This window comes from Varroa destructor, unplaced genomic scaffold (assembly GCF_002443255.2).
Source record: "Varroa destructor unplaced genomic scaffold, Vdes_3.0 BEIS01000007.1, whole genome shotgun sequence".
Lineage (NCBI taxonomy): Eukaryota > Metazoa > Arthropoda > Arachnida > Mesostigmata > Varroidae > Varroa > Varroa destructor.
Window position 1 is genome coordinate 30,646,420 of NW_019211460.1, and position 21,782 is coordinate 30,668,201.

At 42.1% G+C, this 21,782-nt stretch overlaps 1 protein-coding gene across 15 annotated transcripts in view; it reads right to left on the reverse strand.

Annotated features, from left to right (window-relative positions):
• LOC111253903 (uncharacterized) overlaps positions 1-21,782 on the reverse strand; it is a 72,163-nt gene that overhangs the window by 36,333 nt on the left and 14,048 nt on the right. For 13 of the 15 annotated variants that reach the window (XR_015317804.1, XR_015317805.1, XM_086975818.1 and 10 more), the window contains exon 2: positions 34-110. The exons of the other annotated variants lie outside the window; for them this stretch is intronic. The gene's annotated coding sequence lies outside the window, so the exon portion shown is untranslated. The remainder of the gene's footprint in view (positions 1-33; positions 111-21,782) is intronic. 15 annotated transcript variants of the gene reach the window in all.

The window sequence follows — 21,782 nt, forward strand, 5'->3', positions numbered from 1 at the left end:
TTGAACTATTTCCACAGCAGGATCAGTTGTTACCTGGGACATGGCCGGACCCTGCGTCAGCAGTACATAGGCCGCATTAACCGTGGACGGATAGATATTCCTTCGCTCACCTGTAACGCAGAGGACAATATGGCAACTGCTACTGAGTAAATAGTTTGAGTTTTACTCATGTGTGATAACGACTCTTACCGATGCTAGTGTTCAAGAGTAAAAAAGAAAACCAGTGGTAATTTCAAATACTAGAATTACTACCGCTATCAGTGTTATTATTACTATTAGCGCACTTCGCGCCCACGCAGTCACGATTCCAATCTCATGCAATCTAAACGACGTTAATCAATGGACGAGCTCTTGACAGAGTTACTTAAAAGAATCCCCAACAAACGATTTCTCTACTTCGATCCGCGTACCGTGCACGCACTCTGTCGAGACTTTCCTCAGCCAGTCATTTAGCTAGCCTCCTATCTATCGTTTCGCCCTATATCAACTACGCCCTGTAGCTTAACTATTTCTATATCCACGCGATCCTATCACGTCAAGGCCGCCGCTCCCGCCGCCACCGCCAGATCCACCTCTGGATAGCAGCGCGCGGAAAGCGACAGACGGATTCCTCCGTTTTAAACAACGATTAGCCGCCCCTGCAGCAGATCGACATCAGCGTATTCTACATAGAATGAGCAAATGATAAGCAGCATCTCCAGCGACAGCAACGACCCATACAAGCATCAGTTTTGATGTCGTGAAATTGGCAGAGAGACCCGGCGTTAAAAGGAATGGCCATGGCGGCGACGGCCAAACGGTCGCAAGCAAACGTAATCCTCGTTATTTGCCCCGAACTCATCGATTTCACTATCTCTGTCACCGGCGCTCCACCATATAGAGTTTTCACTGTCGAGTTTCGTTCACTAAAGCAACGCGATTTTCCGGTGTCGTATGGAGCGACGGTGGAGATCTGCTGACGGCGACGTCGGTGAAATCGATTTCAAGGGAAGGTGATATGACATTAGATTGTAAATGCGGGTAGCTGAGGATGATGATGATGATCTTCGGCTACCGGATCGTTGGCATCGTTAACTGCTGTTTTGGGTTTATTGATCTTGTTTGGCTTTACATCAAGGCGGTTTTTTTCAAATATACTAGACGTAGTTAGGAATGTTCCAGTAAGATAAAAGAAGCGAATAAGCCATCACAGTTGTCATCGACAACATAACACAATTTCGACAATATATATCTATTTAGAAAGTGGAAGCGTTGAACAGATATCGACACGTATCTGTAAGTATTTCTAAAGACGTGTTTTTCCTTTATTTTTTCTATCGGATTAGCTGAGTCGTATGTATATTTTCATCTATATATATTATATAGTTTTGCTGATATTCTACCAATTGGAACTAATCGATTTTGTTTAATAGAACGTATCTTTGTTAGGTCATCACTAGAGTGTAGAGAAGCAATAAATGGGCATTTTGAAACACAACAACGCGTTCAACGTAACAGAAACGTGTGCTTTCGTTGGCGTAAGTTGCAATATTCACTCACTACGCTATATGAATACAATTTTCTCTTCTAACCCATTTAACAGCCCAGACGGGTTGCTTACACAGACAGATTGCTTAAGTAACCGCTAGGCAAACGTCTAATTATGGCCAATTTCAAATTTTCCACGGTGATTGCACTGTTGTTTCAACTATTCTTCCCGAAATGCCCTTTTCGCAGGTTCTCTCTCTATTCCAACTACCTTTTATAACAGCAGAACAAAGCAAATATATGCAACATGTCGACATCTTTTTAATGGATATGTGAAAATTGCACATGGCAGTAAGGCAGACATCGATTTCTTATTCTATCATTGCAGTGATCTCGTATAGCCTTACGGGCGTCACAGGGATCTTCCTTCACATCGCGTAAAAAATATAGCAACGGAATAGAAAGCTAGCATATACAGATATGTGAGTACAGACAAAATATATCATATATTTATAATGCAGAAGGGAACCTAGATAGGCCAAAATTTGCCTAATGCTGTAGGTAAAGACAACCGGTGCTAAGGGAGAGAAGGAAATTATACCAGTGCATTTGTCAAAGACTCTTCTCTTCTGCTCCCTGCATAGCCTCATTATAATTAATTATTATTATTATTAGATAGAATATCAATAAGAGACAACTATGACCTTTGCCTATGCCGCTTCGTAGGATGTAATTACGTAGGATGCGAAGTAATGCGGAGTGACTGGCATATTTGCACGAAAAAGTCAATTGTTAAACAAAGTTGAAAGGAAAACGTTTTTTTGCTCATAGAACTCTGTGATTGTGGCTAGAGAAACTGATGCCTTATAGTTACATATAATATGTATTTCATAATTATTTACTGTCAACTCAAACAGACCGACAATTATGATTTGTCTACCGTACATTTGCACGAAGTTCCACTGTGCGGTGTGAAGCTGGGTTTTAAATGACTCAGGGATGGGCAGACCGGAGTTCGATTTTGTTCGAGAGTCAAAGGAGAATAAGTAGCAACGTGCAGAGCGTTCTCTTGTCGCCCTCGAGCCTGTATAGCCTGCACGACTCTGGTATAAATAATTGTATGTTGTAAGTAAGTTCAAATCCGTGACCGTGAGTACCTCAATGGGCTGCATCTGTCAGCAGTACTGTTTTGTCCTCTAAATATTGAAACCTTCTTTCAAGATCAAAGACATGCGACATACTGCTGACAAGACTAACATGCAGTACAACAAATTTAAGAATAGGATGCCTTTGTTTAATTTGGCATATCCAATACACTTAAACGCGCTCCTAGGAAATTGAGTTGGGCTCTGAAGTTACCTAACTTTTGACGGAATCAGCTTCGCCGGCGTCCCATATGTCCCCCAGGGTGAACATCTAATAGATGGCTCGATATACTAATTTCTATAAAATATGGCTTATTCTCATATGAAAATGCAGCCTTGGAACGGGCGAATTTGCAACAGGAAGGCAAGCTCTTTATATTACTTATTCAATAAAAGTTTGATGAATTCACGAAAAAACAAACCTGTTCCATATAAACCTAGTTTTTGAAATTCGGTCAACGGAAACTTTTTCCAACTTGTGTGCCTGGTTGAATCTAAGTAGACCATAACAGGTAGAGGTACTATATGAAAATATCGTAGATAAAAATATTATTCATATACTATCAGTAGTATTTCGTTTCTTGTTTTCTCCGCCATCACTCGTTGTTTGTGTTGCTCGATCAGCTAGTTCAGCTCGATTGAAAGGAGAAGCTGTTAAAGTCGCTGCTTTGATTGTTGATTTGTTTGCCTCCTAGGGTTAGACGCCAAATGGCTACTGACTCGACTGTTTGCCACCGCGGCTTGCCTGGGGGACCAAGGGTAACTTCACCGGGCAAGGCCAACTGATTATCGTTACCACAATAATAACACCAATCACCAACGCGGCGCCGATGCTGCCCATACAGCGGCTACGGTCGCAACGTGTAGAAACCGTGTAGAGATATGGCAGTTTTATTGCGAATGACTTGAACAATGTCAACTATCATACCATCACAGCTGCATACTTCTCGTCCATAACGACACTGTAGGGAAAGCCGTCGTTGAACCTTTATTGCTACTTGTTGACGCGTAAAAACGGCCAATTGTGGGTACGGTGTACTCACTCGATAGCTCGGTTTGAAACTTTTATCGAGCACAGACAGGAACAAGTAATAGAAAACGACTCACTGACCCACTCAATTTAGGTGGGGTAAGTACCAGCGTGCTAAGCTGCTGGCTTACTGCTGCTAATGCTATTTCTACGAGAAATATTTATAGACCGCATGTAGAATATGGGTCAGTTGGCCGCATAAGCGAGCGAAGGATGACAGAAACAGAAACGGTGCCTTAATTTGACCGAAAAATTATATTGGATTGACACTGAGTTGTACGATAAAAAGTAATATCAAGTTATCGTTGTTGTAGACTCAGTATCGATATTACTGAGTTGGGTACGACACGAGCAGCGTCAGCGTACGTCTAGCCGACCAATTACGTGGACGTATTGTATGCGCATGTACATGGTAATAGCGAAACGATTAAATAGTGATTTGACTTATATCAATGAAACTAAGTCACCGAACACGACGAAGGGTAAGTGGGTGTGACACGCATTCACTGATATATATCGGCAATGCATGATGCCTTTACTACAGAATCTTATTCGTCTGAAGTGTGATATTTAGATGTTACTTCGCTTTGTTTCTTTTGATGGCGTTAAACTCGCGAAATGACTAGTCGAAAGGGCTCTCGCCCGCTTCCGGCCATGTTGAAACCACAGAAAAGCACGGGAGCAACAAGAGACAATGTAACTGATGATATATATACACATAGTATCCTTGTAGCGTCAGCCCGCGATTTCAGTTACCTCTTACCTGATTAACTTAGTAAAGTTTTATTACAATAATTATTTAATATAATATATATTTAATAATAATTAATTATGACAATAATTTGTCACGTTAACAAAACTGATGGACTCGAACCACTCCTACACTATTGAGCTGAGTTCTGCAATTTTAGAGGATTCGTGGAAGAACTCCTATTGTAAACAAAACTACCAGCCAATAACCTATAACCTCAACATGGTAAATATCAGACGCAAATATAGTTTACTAAGGTAGTCTGCCGTGTAGTTATGGTTGGTCGCGTACACATACACTCAAAATGGTCCGAAGTGCACCAGAAACAACCGGCTTTAGTATATTGATCGATGTTAAAAGGCTTCATCCCGATGCAAAAATCACATCACGGATCATTTTGTAAATGGACGTATTCTATCTTATTGCATCGATCAATTACTTTATATCTTCTTACATGAATATATTCTACAATGATATATGATTTATTTCGGTTGTAGCGTTTTAAATTATTTACCATTCGACATTGCTATTAATATTGCCTTCTGAACGGATTTTTTCGCACACATTAGTAACTAATTCTCTTAGTAACGAAATAATTATACACTATCCTTTGTCACATTTCCCATCATTTATTGACGTGAACCGCCAGAAGCAGTAGGGACCAACTTTCATCAAAAATTAAGCCTAGATATTTTGCATGGTACGGATAACAAAATTCGGTTCGACCGCATATACATATATATATATATATCGTATACATGAGTAAACTTAACGGCAACAGCACATCTGTATAGAGTACACGCACACAACACAATCACCCCCACTTTAAGCACATACCACCTTAAAATAAACCGCAGTTTGATCGAACTAGCTAAATAGAAACTAATTTCTCCGTAAACGAACTCGCAACACACGATTAAACAGCGTATTAGTAACAGGTCTACTGGTCACTTGACAGGATAACGATTTTATCAAGACATTACAGATCTCTTAGTTGTCAACATGGGATAGCTATAAGAGGCTTGCCGCATTAACAATCAGCTGAAGTCGTCGGCTAACCAACAGAGACCCGAGTAAATACGGGAAAGTGGCCTGATTGTAGGAAAGTGTGCGAAAGTATTGTCATCACACAACTTATGCAACCCAGTGATCAATACATGGTCCTGGCCTTTTTTGAGCACATATCGTTTTATTATATCTATATATATATATATATATATATATATATATATATATATATATTATATCAGCGCGACGGTGAAATTCTAACTAAGTACCTTAAGATAAGCACGTCTACCAAGGCCGAACAATATTTTTCGAATCGCACATTGCTGTTCAGAACAAATCGCGATAACGACATTAGCGTCATAAATTAACAAAAGGAATACTGTGCTTATTTATGTAGATACCATATTAGAGCCGAAATTCAACGAAACTTACATTCTTGCCAAAAAGCACACATAATATTTAAATAGTGTGACATACGTTTTTGTTTTTCTGATGCAGCATCGTTTACAGTACTTGGGGAACACTCGTGTCTAGGAAAATCCTGCAGCTTTCAAAGAACATTCTGTGGTTAGGCATAATAGCAATACATTTTAGCTAATAATTATATTATTTTCATAGAGATTCGTCGACTCAACCGTTGCCGTTAGCAGTTTTTCATTGGCAATGTTACCTATCTTTTCTTTTTTGAAGAAGTCCTTTGGGGTCAGCTTATTCAGGCAAGTACTTGGGGTTTTTCCATCAGACGTACAACCGTACAATCAACTATTAATCCTAATAGTAAATTCTTCTTTGTTTAATTCCGTCCCTTCTTTAATTCCTCGTTTTTCTCGTTGTCAATTTCTGGCAATTGTTTTTGCTAACACTATGATTTGGACTAGCGTGGTTGTTGTCAGTAGCAGCACATTCGAAAAGACGCGCGCTACCTAACCCATCCAGGTCGCGGCGCCCTTGTCGTTAGCATTTGTTTATTGCGTCAGTTGAGCGCTTAATTATCTAACTGAAGTAACACTAAGTAAGAAATACGAAACGACCTCATTGTAGACTATACGAGCAGTGAAGACCAGGTGCTGCACACTAACGAAAAGATCAATGACTAAATAATTAACTTCCCCACGTATTTAAAGTTAACGAAGGAGAAACGAATATATTGTAGCTTCATAAGCACTCTGGAAACGTTGGCCATATGCTAACATCAAACACAAAACCGCAATACTTCGATGTATCCATTTCGAGCTGCTAAGATAAACCGCGCAAACATCTGCAAGCAGATCATCGCAGTGCTCACCAACAGCGACGAGATAACGACCCAAATAACAATAATAATATCGTTGTTATTGTGGGTGGAAAACTTTTGTTTGTAATAGACTTCGTTGAGCCGTTATTTTAAATAACCTGTCCCTTCTCGTTGCTCAAGCAATCGCATATCTAGCGTACGAGATAAAGCATTAGATTGCCATGCTCCGCAGAATCTCTATAGAAGGCGAAACCGCATGAAAGGCATCTTTGGACCTCCAGCAGAGCTTTCTTTCTCATCCGCCCGGTATGGCATAGCTAATAACATGCTCCGACTAAGTCGCATTAAGAGTTAAAATGATTTTCCGTATAGAAATTGCTTCTGTTTTTGTCATCCATCATGGAGTGGCAGTGGCAGCGATTGTAACCGAGTGCAAAGAGCACCGACTCTTGGCAAAGGTCGAAACCACAGAGGCTAACAACAGGTCTTGCCTGTCCCTGCGTCTACGAAACCTACAGGCTCAGCGCGTCCATATCCCACTAATGGAACAGATCGGATAATTAACGACTGATTAGAAAAAAAGTGAACATAGTATTACACATTAGGGTGATGCTTCGCAATAATGTAATGGGGCTTTTTTTTACCAGAAAATTCGTATGGGTCTAGTTACGTCGTGAGCCCCCTTCTAAACGACTCTCGTGGTAATATCTCGTGGTTTAGATTTAAGATGACTCAATATACAGGGAGTAAAGTCTGCAAGTCAGCGGCGGATTGAAAATTTTTCAAACACTTGTTATCCAGGTTGTTTTTAACTGTAGTTCTGTCATGTATCTATTATAATCATGTATATCTGCATAGACGATTAGCGAAATAGGCGCGGAAATCTAGCAAAATATAGTATGTAGGTGGTCTCGAAATGAAAGCATACGCTCGGAACAACACCAAATGAAACCGACCTTGACAATTGCGTAAAAGCAACTTATTATACAAAGAGAGACCTTTTTTTTAATTAGACTCGACGCTATTATTGTATTATAATATAAAAACGAATAAAAAACATTTGCAATAGTAACTGTCATCTTATACTATGTAGGTTTTCATGAGCGGAGCTGCTCTTTGACACATCCATGCGCCTTCTCCAAAAGCTAGCCAGATCAGATCCGAACAAACAGCCAGTTTTTTTATTATTTGTATGATTTTGTTTATAGGATATATATGCTCATGATGCTGGCAGCAGGCATAATGTCAAGACGCTAGTTGCACGCTTTCCGGTACTCCGGTACAAAAAGCTAACTCATCAATAGAATTTAATTGACCGTTTATTGCGCCAATAACAATAACAACAAGAGCAGCAACACGCTAAGCAGCTTACCATGTAGATAATATAAACGCCACACATTTTGTTAAGCCACTGGCGTCCCATAATGGTTCGCGTTTGTGCGGCCGTGGACGTGTACTCGACGAAGGATCGAGGCAATGATTGATGTTGACTGTTGTGGACAATGAACTTAAGAGATACATGGGGCAACGGTTGGGATATCGTGATGATGAGCGAACGGCCTAGGTATTCGAGCAGGTGGTGTCGTTCTATAGTTTTTTGAATATTGACGTCGGAGGTCAGTAGGTAGGTAGGTTGGTGGCCTGGGTAGATCTACTTCGACTAAATCGGAGTGAATATATAAAATGATAACATATACCTGTGCAAACTCGTTCGACGGTTTGCACTGGTATATGTTATCAAAATTTGTCGGCAAATTTGTACGACGTTCAATAACGGTAATATCAAAAATGTCGTTATAGTTGTCAGTATCACGCAGCCTCAAACGAAGCCAACATCCCTCAGTAGTGCTCGAATTTCGAGTAAATACGCTGATTCGAACTCTCAGTTGCTTCAGGCTATTGTCGCCTAAATGAAAAGTCTTAACGTTTACGTTTTTTCGAAGTGTCTAGCGTTCTCCAATCTACATAAAATCCATATTCATTTTAAAGACAGTTGTCCGATGATGGTTGAAATTAAACGAAAGCTATACCAATGATGTATGGGCGTCATTGAACGGAAAGGACAGGTAGACGTGAGAGCTAACGCGTCGTGCCCTGAGAGTTGTTTATTTAAAAAGGGCCGAGGACGAGCAAATCGCATGATTTTGCGATTTCTTGTTATAGCAGTCACTGCTCTGTTGTCGGTTATCCAGGTGTATATATACAGAAGCTTAAATAATACTTTTAGCCCCGGCAACGACACATTCTGCACAACTTATGTTCATAAAAAGCGGATTTTACATATGTATATATATATATATATATACCTGACTGGTTTTAGAATAATATGCGTATTGATTTCAAAGCTACGCAGACCTCCAACTTCCTAAGCAACAATAAGAAAGGTGACGATGATAACCATCCGAGCACAATAGATCTAAAGCCGCCATGGATCCCGACACACACACACAAACACACACACATATATAATAAACATAAACACAGTAATAATAAAATTAGCACCGTTGTATACTATCATAATTAGTACGACGGATTGCTTGCTGGAATTTTTGTACTGTGAACGGTTTCCAGACAAATGGAGCAGAATTATAGCAGTTTTCGCAGTCGACTGTGTGTCAGTGATCTGATAAAAACTAGATCTGTCGAGATTCGGGGTTAATAGCATTTCGCTTATCCTCTCCTTACATCAATGAACGTGCTGCTTGAATGATATTTTTTTAACAGTGACAAAATGGGCTCCTCCTAGAAGCGAGTCATCGTATGCCGCGCGACCGCATCCGATTCTGTTGAACCACCGTAGCATTCAGAGTAATCATACACATTGTTATGTATTGCGGGTAGGCAACGGACACCGTAATAACTATACTCGCTGCTAAAAAGAATCATCATAATTATTAATAAGAATAATAATCATCGAAGGCGTGGCACAATACTCAACTATATACACAGGTGTAGTTGGGTGTAGGCGATACTTCGGCTATAGAATCCTTCATCATTCTACCATATTTCAATAATCGAGCATTTTGTTGTTGAGCTTACAGAAGCACCGACGATCGCTGAGCACTAAGCAAATGAAATAGTTGGGGCGACAATAACAACCACAGCAGCAGCAGGATCGAATAACTATCGCTGCGATCAGCGGGGCAGCCGCTCCCCAATCGGTTGTTGAGCGAGCCGGGCCGCGTCGCGTTGCATAAAACTCATGAATCTTTGAGCGGAGCCAGCAGGTAAATACCACGCTCCGGGCACGTGGTACGTGTGTGCACGGCTATGCGTTTTAATTGTTAAGCTTTTCCCCCCAAGATCGATCGCGCTGGCAACGAGAGATCGATAGGACGCTTATCAAGCTCTGCTCGCCTCCGGGGCAACGTCGAATTGTATCACGGACGTTAAACGTGCCGTATGCGCGAGTTAAGACGAATGTCTTCTTGCGTTGTGTTTTTTGCTGGTCAGCCACAGTCACTTCTCATGTAAACACGATTTGAAGTTATAAACTGATTATAACGACGTATTGGCATATTTAGCTTCCGAATTCCCGTGTATATGTGTGTGTGAGTGTGTGTGTCTGTGTGTGAGTGTGTGTGTGTGAGTGTATATAGACGAACGTATATCTAAAGAACGGAAATCGATATGAAACAGGCAAAATAGGTGAAACGAATATTACTGATAAAACAAATAGATAATTATACCAAGTTGGAATGAAGCAGCAAGTTTCGAAGAAATTAACAATAATCGTACCAAGTTCGGACAAAGTAACAGCACCGTTACGCTACGACTCGCGAATGTCGATTGCTTCTAATTGACACAGGAGAAGATTCAAGGCTGAAATTTCTCTTTCGGTAGAGATAATGGCACCCGAGGTAAACTGAAGGGGGTACAAAATGCTTGCCACAACTTAGCTATAACCGATCAGATTAAATAACGTTCAATATGAGCCACCGGCCATGCAGGTAAACATATATTACCAACATAATTAAAATCGAATTATTCTTGTGGCATCGCGTTTGCTATCGGTGACAACCACTCGCGAACGTATCCACGTATCGCTAAAATTTACCCGAAAATTTGATATTACCTGATACGGAAACACACTATAAGAGCTATCAGTGCAAAATGAGTTCGCTGTGCTATATGAGTCAGCTTGGGCCTTGTTTTCCCGAAGTGGAACTGCATCATTGCCAGCATTTGCCTCATTTACTCCACCTACACGTACAGCGCTATCGGCGTCACGCACTATTTTGGTTTCTGTTTTTCCGTTACGCGTATTGTACACCGCAAAAGAGGCGGATAATAACAATAGTAATCATACTACGATTAATAACAGTCGAAAACAATTGGCCACGTCAACAAGCCAATTCGGTCGACCGACGCAATAGACAAAAGCGAGCGTCCAACGACTCCAGTGACAAAGTCTTTTAGTGTCGCCCGTCGTTGCATGTGCGTTGCTATGTTTTGATCACTTTTTACTACAGGCACCAGCAGAAGTAACAGCGCCTGTTACCTTAGTACGTAACCTCAGAACGCTATTTGTTGCTGCAGCTGCTACTGCTAGGACCGCTGCCGACACTATCGCTATGGCCGCAGCGACCATCTCGGCCAGTTCTGCCGCTGTTGTCAGTTGAAGGAGTGCCTGGTCGACAGCGAAGTCATTGCGTCACTATCCCTATCGCCAACAGCACCACTCATGTGTGGCCGGTTTGTTTTTCCCTCGACGCTGAAAGCAATGTCGACTGCACGAACATCGGCCGGTTTGCTCAGCGGACGCTACTATGGAGCGATAGTGGTCACGGAGTGTACCGCTAACCGCGGTCGGGCACGGTTCACTGGCCTCCACAGCGGCAGCTGCAAGATTCGACGTCGCTCAAGATCCAAGCAAACGAGCGAACGTCGCCGGCGTCACTCGCGATCACTAACAAAGGAGGCAACGACGTTGAAGAACTTCACTGGCGCGGCTTCTACAGCTCCTACTGTTACCCTCACAACGGCGCTCAACATCGCTGGCAATTGCCTGCTGGCTTCGGTCGCAGTAACAATAACAACGGGTCAGGGGAACAGCGTACCCGGGGGTAAATAACAACGTGCAGTGCCAAATGTTTGAGATTACATTTGCGTATCTGCACATTTTGTTGATTACGGCCACACGTTAAGGAACCTATGGCGGCCCTCGTAATCATAATGGTGACTTTGTTGTTGTTGCTGCTAAAGTAATTCTACGTCGGCTTGCGTCTGGCCGGGAGAAAAGCAGCAAGGATTATTTGGCAAGCCAATGCTGATATGCCCCCTGCACCTAAGGTAAGAGGGAACTCACGGAATACGGGGGATAGCACTGGGCAGTCACTTGGCCGAGACGGTACATTGGTGCTAATAGCCATAACAGTAACAGCTCTCGTTGACACCATAAACAATAGATGTCAGCATGAGTATACTATGCCACTACTGCCGTTGAATCCAGGTTCCGTTAGACACCGGACACGTCATCATAGTGGTGACAGTAACGGCGGCCGAACCCAACTATTGAAGCTGACAAGTTAGCTGATACAGCAGTCAGTTCTTTGCCCGCCTGCCAAATATTGTCATCTGTTGATACGGTGGTGAAGCGCGCCACAAGCCTTCGCGAAGTGGTCTTCGGAGACCTAAGCACACGAACAACGAACGTGCGGCCAAAACCCAGTGATAGTCCATGCTAGCCTCATTGCCTCTTCCACTGCTGCTGCAGTGAGGCTTCTCTTGGATGTTTAGTCGTTCCCCCACCTCCCACCACAAATTTTGCTTTCCATCTCGCCCCATTTCTGCACCCCTGTTGCAGCCGCAACGGCTCCGCTCTCTCCGATTTTTATTGTAGACGACACGAACACTTTCTTGTCGGCGGCATCTGTCTGTTTCGCTGTGTAAAACCGGCCTTCTGCCTTTTTGCCGGGAACAAGTGTTATTTCAGGTCGTTGTCATTTTAGCTGGCGCCATATCACAGTCAAGAAAACGCTAGTACGAGAGAAGACCATTATATGATGGTCTAGGTATAATAAATTCACAAGACTTTGTTGCCATACGGAGTTGGATTACTGTGTTTTTCCTTGATTACCGTTTATGATGATAACATCGATAAATAGTATAATTGTTATAGATCCCACATAGTTTGTCATGAAGCCGCTGGACTCGTGTTGAAAACACTTAATCAATTGAATCAAAAAATAGATATATGAGTTTGATTAGCTAGAAGCTAAACAGAATGAGGGGAGTTTAATTCAGGCTCGCAGTGGCTAATTCTCTTTCTGTGAGCTCGATCGTTGTGATGCTTCTTTCTATCACCTAATGTGAGGTCCAGGTCGGAGAAAAAGTCATGCACTCGGCGTCCAACAAATCGTATCTTTTTTGATCAGTCTTTTACAATAAACAACCGAAGCTGTCTAATAACACCGTGAGTAATAAATCTCTGAGAAAACGTAATGTTACGCCACGTTCAAGTAACAACGAGTACCAACGCAAGTAATAGCTACCCGTCGAAGCTAGATAATTATCTATTCAAATATACTATTCAAATAGGACTTTTCCTTTTCGAACATCTCTATCATCAAGGCGGCTCATTTTTCCACGTTGAACAGTGAAGGTTGCCTCATTAGCTTCGTAAAGGATTAGCACAGTCATCGACCCCATTATTGTAATCATCATCCACTTACCCGTCGCCTAGTGGCATAATCAACCAATCAAAAATGTCGCACTAAACGTCCGTTCCTCACTTTTCTCTTTTTTTGGACCACTTTGTTTCCTGCCGCGCACAGCCACAACGCGGCGGTAGCCAATCCACCTGCTGGTCCTGCAATCAGCTCCTGTCGGCACATTGTTCAGTCTGACACGCTACCAGAGTGGCAAAGCGGCACTTTGTCGTTCTTTATCCACCCCTCCTCGAACCCCTTACCCCTCTAAGGTGAAGCCTAGTGCACACCAGTCAACATGCCTATACCGGGCGTCCCTTGGCATCTGTTCCGTTACTTTAGGCCATTTTTGTGTTTTTGACTTTTGACCACCATCAGTGCAGTCATCATCAAAATAAATGGCTGATCGTAACAACCGACAACCGTAGCAGTGTTATCTAACCGCGAATATAACAACGTCAGATCACCATTTCTAGCGTCTTTCTAAAGTAAGACGCTGAACCAGTTGTGATGGCGCTGGCAACGATTCACTGTCACTCGTTCTATTACGGGTTGCTGTTCGCGAGTCCTCAGTCTAAAGCGTTCATGTACTTAACTAGTCCACAATACTAAACCATTAGTACATAATGATTTCTCCCCCTCTTTAACAAAATAAAGGTGACTTGACATCTTGTTTCATTCAGCGTGCGTTGTTTTTGCCAACCTCGGGTTTACTACTACGCTATTACGTTATTGTTAAAAAAAAACTAGCGGCACCGTTTTTTGCTGACTAGAGATGCGCAACCAGCCGGGTTACAGACCCGGCTGTTTCCACCCCATCGCTCAGCTCTTGCCATTACGATTACTGTTAACAAGACCAACAATAATATCAACAACGTGAGCGCCAGCATCGAAATCAACAGATAAAGCAATGACCAAAAGCACAACTTTCTCATGACAATGACGGAACTTCTGCATTTAACCGTAATAAGCGCAATCGCACGACCATTGTCGTACGCATCATCATATCTAAAGGCGTCCGCACTGCATCCGCGTCTAGCCACCGGCAGTGGGCCGTTATGCATATGGTATACAATATATGGGTAATGTGTATAGAACACATGGGCTGATGGGTTGGTTCATGCATGTATGTTCACGCGCACGGTTCCTTCATCATAAGCAACTTGTCGTCCAACGCAAGTGATACTACAATATCACGACGCATCTAGTGCGTTTCGTCCGTTGCTTCACTTTAGTAATAGCGACTAAACAAACGATACGGGCGCTATCTTACGATATGGTCATGATCTCACCCGAGTTTGCTTCAGAGCAGAGCCTGATGTTAACTTCTGGTCTGCCTATGTAATCTTAACCATATCTAAACTTCTCTGGTTAGAGAAGACAAGATCGTTGGTTCCAAACGCGGGTTTCTTTAGAGTATTATAAATTGGAGTCATGGGATGTAAGAACACCCCTGAAAAGTTATTTACAAATATACCTGTTCAGTAGCTTCGAACCATACGACAAGGCTCTTTAAGACTTAAAAGAAAAAAACATAAAGGAGCTTTTGAAGAAAGCTCCTTTCAGTCCTTTTCAGTACGTACTGTTTGGTACGCAGAATCGAATTTCCATAGAAGCTGGCACTCCAGGATGCCTCTAAGATATATTACGTATCTAGTTCTTGTTATTATTAATTAGTAACCTAGTTATGTGTCTAAAAGGATGGTAAGTCTTCGTCGTCCTTCCGGTGAAAGCAAAAGGCTTCTATCCCCCCAGGGAATTTTTTTCGTCGCTTCTTTTAAGCCGTATTCGTTTGTGATATGCCACCTACGGATCGACTTTGAGCGATTTACATTATGATATCTTGCTAATAATCTTTAGCACACCTTCTGTGTGGTTCATGTCATTCACTTGGGGCTTAAAATAGCAACCCCTGACTTACTCATCCAGAAGTTTAGCCGTTAAAGTCAATGCAACGGGATACTTTGCTAATTATAAGTAAGCATAACTACACTAAAGCAATAGACTGTATCAGCCGCAAAAATATATGAAAGCTTGGAAAATAATCCGCAAGTGACCATGCCGGGGTACCACACAAGAGAGCAAATATTCATTTGCCCTCTTGTGTGGTATACATTACCCCTTTCCCCCCAGAAGATCCAAATTAGGGCCAAGGCACGTTCACATATAGGTCCGCTAAACTATTTGGGGGTCTCTTATAAATCCGGCAGACCCAGGTCACTTTACAGCAAAAATATCCGCAAACATGGCGGCTTTTCGGTTGACTGTGCCAAATTTTTTTCTTAGCAATAGAATCTCTCAGCCGGGGCTCACTGGCTAATCTACGTCTTTTTACGAATACACTTTTATACACAGAAGTGTTTTCAATCAGCGAGGGACAGCGTGGACGAAAAATTGAAGTGCTGATTAATCTGAGATTAAAGGCAGATCATGGCTATTAGTTCAGGTCGCAGTCTCCTATGGTACGATCCTAAGGTAAACGTCAGAAAGCTCTAAGTTCACTTACAACTGATTCGATTCCTTGAAATCTCAGCTCTATAGCTAGATCAAATGCTGTATTTAACTGGACCATCTTCCGACGGAGCCCCACAAGCCAGTACGATATCGCTTTGCCGTGGGCCTACTTCAAAGGTGGCCATGTATAGAAACTGGAGACTATCCACGTTTTAAGACCGATAGATGTTTCCGGCCAAGATATTGACATTTCCTGTGCGGTTGTACTCGTAGACAACCCGTGTACGATAACTCATTCCGATGATCTATCTCTGCTGGGATTATCTGTTTTTGATGTTTGCTTTAGACGAACGTCCCTGGCCACGCAGGCTTCAATTCAAATAGGATCGCATGGGAACGGGCTTTAGAGATTATCTATGTCCTTCAAAAGTCCGTATCCTTGTCATTCCTTATACTCTTGTAGATTCGATTAAAAAAGCTATAGGCCTTTTACCGCATATATTAATCGATGAACTTGATGAGAAAGGTCATCACTAGTATAATGACTAAATGATGGTTTTGTTGTAGGGGGCGATTGCTGTTTCGCCTATGAACCAGCGTGATTGGTGAAAAAGAAAGTTACAGACAGGCTGCTGGTGGTTTCCAGTTGACATTTTTACGCTTATTGTGTATTTAGAAAGGATAATCGCGTGACGTTTTGCACCGAGGGGGATATTCGTAACCTTTGCTTTCTTTGCCAGTCTCGTTGTGACTTACAGCTTATAACTTACAGACCCATTATAATTTACAGCTACAACGTAAGTGGTGGGTACGCGCAAAATCAGCATTTTTTAATTCGTTCGTAAATGTTACCAGATCACCGAAAAATTTACGTGCTGCTTCAATTAGTCGGAATCCGAAAACATCTTAAAAGTGAGTGATACACATATGTTTCGGTCAGGACAAAACAGAATAATGAATAGTTGACTCGTTGATAGGGACGTGGACATGCAAGACCTCTAGAACCAGCATCACTTTCGTAGTTTCGGAACTGCCCAAATCAAATTTAAGATACAAGGTAAGATGACATGGCCCCGAAAATTTTCTTTTTATATAGTACACACATGTGTTTAGTGTTTTACGTACGCGCCGTCACACTTGTATGCCACATGTTTCCCACTGCACCTATGGTGATCATAGATAAGTCTTCTTTACAAAATATTGTCCTCGACAATTTCGGGAGTACGACGAGATTTGATTAAAACCGGCGCGGAATCGAACGGGGGCTTAAGCTGCATCAGTCCACAGACTCATGCAAGCAACTCTTTACAGCTACTGTGACCGATACCTGCACGGACACGAAAAGCTAGTTCATAAAAGCAATCTCATCCAATAATATGGTGCCGATGTTGTCCATAATATTTATTGACTATTTCGTTTGCTGTTTTCTTGATTGTCTCTTGTATTTCTGTGCACTTCCGGGAGCCAATACCGAATGCATGCAACTCATTGGTGTATCTGCCGATGATGGACGTGTCTACAGATGTCGTTGCCTAAGTGGTGCCCATCTCCTTACTCTTACATCCACCCCCTGTTTCACGCATAGCACACAATGTGTTAACGCGTCCCACTAGGACTAGGTAGTATTTTGTCCTTCCACTAATCGGAGGAACATGAAGACGATCCAGCTTCGAACCTAGGTGTAAACACACTGATCCAGCAGTAAAGGAGCCGAATGATAATAGAAAAGGTAATGGTTCTTCCACATTACTCGTATTGAGCCCTTGTGGCCGTGAGTAGGGGTCCCTTGAGCAACGCTGAACAGCAGTTTTAGGATGTACAGCGGGATGCACAGTTGAATCCGCTACGGAACTCCAACAGACGAGCGGAACGTTTAACTGTGATAACTGTGGGTAACTGAACCTATAGGAGTCACAAGAACGTACTAAGTAACAACATGCCGCTCTCTGATATATCTGAGCTCGATCCGAGCTAAATTAGTAAATGATCGCATTACGTCTACGTGAAACTCGTGGTTCATTTACGGCTCGTTAATTACTAATGCATAGATAACCTATCGTCAATTTTGGTAAAGCGCATTAGACCCGCATAGGAATTGTATTCATCTTTCAATCTTTCCATCAAAGTGGTCACCTTTTTTTGAGTTGAATTTACGTAACAGGGTGGGGCTCATAAATATTAGAAACTCCGGTCAAAAAAAGAAACGTTCTCTAAAGTATTGGGACATTTCTGTGCCCCAGACAAAGCTCGTGTATTCACATAATATAACTTATAGGAACTAGAAGGTCAATTGCAGTGAGTCCATAACGTCCAATTATTATCATAACCTTACAAATTAAAGTGTAGCAATGACAGTACGGAAAATTATGGTGTGCATGTATGCACACCCTACAGCCTTGGATAAGCGACTTCCGTAGATTTCCCTTTTCGATCGAATCACATATTTAGCTCAAAGACCCACTGTGTAACTGCTTCCGAATTGGAGAGCTAATCATGCACCGAAAACTGTTTTAACCGTTGTAAGAATATGCGTAACAAACGTTTTTCGCACTCAGTGAAGTTCGCTACTCTATCTGGAGATAGAGATACACTTCGCTACTTTGGTTGCATCCTTGTAGCATTCGCTTCCTACGGATATATTCCAGATAAGTAAACAGGTATGATCATAATCAGACACCCGATCTCAGAGTTTGACATCCGATTACCAGTATCGGTATGATGACATGATACCTGGAATAACGGCATCTAGAATAGCCCGACATTCTGTTATTACCGCCTTCATCAACCGTTTTGGCAAAAAGGTTGTCAAAGAAAGCACAGTCGAATATCCATATAGTCTTAACATTGTATCAGCTGATTTAGGATTTAGCAACCAATCGGCTTTCTATGTTTTGTCCGTTCGATTAACCTGCCGTACCCCATTTCATTGCCGCTGTTTGTTACCTACTTCCAGCTCGTCTCAAAAGTCTCCCACGCAGTCAAAGTGGGACGTCAGGATCACGTCAGCGAGCATTCTCCCTTCGACAAATCATGAATGTTCTGCTCATGATTTTCTTGTTATTTTCCATGTCCAGTGACCTCGGATCCAAGCCGCTGGGATGGGCAAGTCATACCTTTCGGGTATGCGGTTCCGTCTTTTACTGCTCTAGTTGCCGAACTGTTTTCGTTCAGCGCTCAACGGTTCTGTTTAATAAGTTACCGTTAAACCGGCGCCTCGTATCCCAGCCATTTGCTCTGAGCAACTGATCTCAAGGGAGCTGATTTCAATATTGTTACCCCATTCTGTATCTTATTATTCTTACTTCACAGTATCCCCACTATAATCTCGTGCTCCCACTCCCTTCACCAAACCACTCAAATGGTCTTATTCTGTTTCTGCTGGCCATGAGCCCATCTCACTAAGCGGAAGTCGAAGACGAGTTATAAACTCATCGAGAGACTAGGATGCGTCCCTGTTTCCGTTCGGCCCGGTATGAGGACATATAACGTCGCATGCAGTGGGTCATCAGGGCATCAAAACAAACTAGCGATACGCCAGGAAAACAAAGCGAGAGAAAACACCGGTTGAATGCAATGCAGATCCTTTATATCGGGGGTATACTGAAGATTCTCCTTTATTTTTGCAGTAGGCAATTATAGACACAACCAGTGTAACATGACAATAATCATAAATAAATGTAGAGTTTTATGGAGTTTGTTCTATTTTAAAAAGCCAGAACGAGGGGTAATACTACTCGATTTGTACAAGATTCATGCTTCACGCAATTTTAAGAAACCCTGCACGCAGCACGCCTGGCCTTAGGCGTAATAGTAAATAGGATACTAACAACTTTATTATCAAAACCTGTACGCGTGCAGCTTCTACTGCGAACATCAACAATTATTTAGATCGGCATTACGCGGACCCGTCCCAATTTCACCGTTAAGATTTTTTGTTTTGTTTGGAAACAAACGAGATTGCCAGGAACTGTTTCGCGTTGTGTTTCAGTGAAATTATAAAGAGAGAAAGAGAGTATTTACCTTTCTGATTTAAATCGCTTACTGGCATTGCAAAAGAATCAATAGAAATTCTTTACAGAGGAGGTTCTTCACTGTGACATGTAAACATGCCCGGTTACTAAGGGTTAAGAATGAGCAGGGTACAGTCGCTAAATCGTACTTCTAACAATCCATGCTAATCTTGCTCATGTATTACATCACACTTTGCGTGACAATACAGACCAATTTCGGCATGTTGCAACAGCAGGAAATGCTAACCGCGCTGCTTAATAAGCATCGTGCGTTCCGACAATTTCGATAACCGACTAAATCTAGAAATCATTCGGAACGAAAAGAAATTCCCTAGATCCCTAGCATTGTTGATTGTACCGCCATACAGAATATATATTTTTTATATGTCCTAGTCGGAAAATGGCCTTAAGGTGAGGGGTGCAAGGGAACCTAGTCGTCTAGTTTGCTGGATAGAGGCAATAAACTACGCGTACAATGCCATACATTCGCTTGCCGCCTAGGCAACACTTTAGCAAACATATTGGCCCAACAGGAAACATGAGACTGGCGCTGTCTGCTTCCGTCCTGTTCGCCGCCAGTTGGACTTGACTCGTTTCTCTCTTTCCTGCTGCCTTTGTATCCTTACAAAACGCAAGAAGGACTTCAGGATACAGAATCGAGACTAGCTGTTTTTAGCTTGATCGTCGTCTGTAGCACTCTTGTAAACATTCAAGGAATATTATGGCCCTGGAAATATTAAGATAAACGACAGAGCACCCCCCGGCAGCGGGCGTGGTAGCCATATAATATTATAGGTCTTATAGTTGTGCCTATCGTAATTCAGAGAAGATCGGCGCGAACACTGCTATAGACAATATATATCATAGATCTAGCTTTATGCATAAAGCGCTAATTAATAAAAATCCATTATATATGTCAATTTCAATATATGTATATTGAGATTGTTATTATTATATAGGAGTTCGTAAATTGACAAACTCATGTCCACACCAAGGCTCTTCTCGTTGGCAATGCATATCAAATGCTATAATCTATCTCGGTTGTATTAACAAACGCTCACCTGTTTCTCGTCAAAAGGGAGAAGTAATCAAAATGCTGCTACATCTTTTATAACGTATCTTATCTGGACACACTGATTCCTTCGACTTAATTTCGTACATTCTTCACTGCTTCGTAGTGTCAGCAGCACTCCCTTCTTTCTTCATTTCTCCCCGAATAATTCCTAAGGCTCAAGTCTTCGCAATGATCTCGACATGGTCGTCGCGTACGTTCAGCCAACGTCTGTATATAAAGGCTGCTACTGGTTAATCGTAGCATAATTTTCGTAGACTGTTTTGCTTGTAATGATTATAAGAGCAATCACATCTATTCGCTTTCGTCAGCGTCATTAACATTAAAAATAAGACTAAAAAAAACGAAGTCAAAACAATATTAGGACAATAAATTCGCAGCCCTTTCGACTGGCTTTATAGGACCACTGTCCGCCCGACGCATCCTTTCCTATTTCTTTCTCTCTGTAGTAAAACTGACAAAAAAACTATTTTTCTTTTTTAAGCCTGGTCTTCTTCGCCTTGTATCGTTCACCATCTGCAAAGTTTCTATTGATTTACTTTTCCTTTCATCCACCGTCAATCCGCTTTTAGCATAGCGATCAGCGGTCGCAGTGGCGATGACGGTTTTAGCGACTGACCGGCTCGACACTGATGACTCCACTAGAGATGACTACAACTTCTCTTTTTCGTGTGGCCCATTACCGACGTCCAGCAGGAAGATAAGCAATTGCTACAATAACCAGTTACACTACACAGATGTACATTATAGTTTTATCTCATCCTGTGTAACCGAATCCTCCTAGTCCACAGACTCAATCGTTGCAGAAACGCTCGTGCATCTCGTAGAACCCGGCTAGTTTCTGGCTCGTTTGCCACCGCATAACCGATGCTGGCCAAACGACATTGACTCGCCAATAAATGAGTCAATCGGCGAAACTTTCGCAACAGCATCACCGATAGATCAGTGATGGGTACCGGCT